Below are 991 nucleotides of genomic sequence, written 5' to 3'. Positions count from 1 at the left end.
GTTGTCTTTAATCCTCATGACAGCCTTGTGAATTCAGTTTTTATTCCTTATGCATTAGAAATAAAACGTATGATCACAATGTAGTAAATGCTGGAACAGATATTTTACTCAGGACTTCTCTTAAAATTGATTTTATTGGGGTAACACTGGTTAATAAAATGATACAGGTTTCAGGGGTACAATTCTATAATATATCATCTATATGTTTTATTATTTATGTGTTCACCACTCCAAGTCGTCTCCTTCCATCTCCATTGATCTCCCCTTTACCCTCTTCTACCGCTCCCAACCCCCCTTTCCTTCTGGTAATCATACTGTTGTCTGTGAGTTGGCTTATTTTTTTTTCCTCTTAATTCCTTCACCTTTTTCACCCAGTCCTTTAACCTCCCTCTCCTCTGATAGCTGCCAGTCTGTTCTCTGGATCTATGAATCTGTTTATATTTTGTTTGTTAATTTATTTTGTTAATTAGATTCTGCATATAAGTGAAATCATATCATATTGTCTTTCTCTGACTGGCTTATTTCACTTAGCATAATGCTCTCCAGGTCCATCCATGTATGGCAAAGGGTAAGGGTTCCTTCTTTTTTACTGATGAGTAGTATTCCATTGTGTAAATTGTACCAGAACTTTTTTATTCACTCATCTACTGATGGACACTTGCTCTGCATCCTTATCTCAGTTAATGTAAATAATGTTGCAATAAACATAGGGGTGCTTATAATTTTTCAAATCAGTATTTTGGGTTTCTTTGGATATATTCCCAGAAGTGGAATTGCTGGGTCATATACACACACACATGCTAATAAAAGGGTAATATGCTAATTAGATTGGATAGACCAGACTTCTTCCAGACGTCCTTCTGGACAAAGCCACGGTGGCGGGGGCCGAGGAAGAGGCAGTTTGGGGGATCAGGCTGGCAGGGGAGAACGGTTAGGTGTGATCAGGCAGGCAGGCAGGCAGAGGGGGGTTTGGGCCGATCAGTCAGGCAGG

This window comes from Myotis davidii, unplaced genomic scaffold (genome assembly GCF_000327345.1).
Source record: "Myotis davidii unplaced genomic scaffold, ASM32734v1 scaffold373, whole genome shotgun sequence".
Lineage (NCBI taxonomy): Eukaryota > Metazoa > Chordata > Mammalia > Chiroptera > Vespertilionidae > Myotis > Myotis davidii.
The sequence above is the reverse complement of the archived record's forward strand: the minus strand, read 5'-3'. Positions refer to the sequence as shown.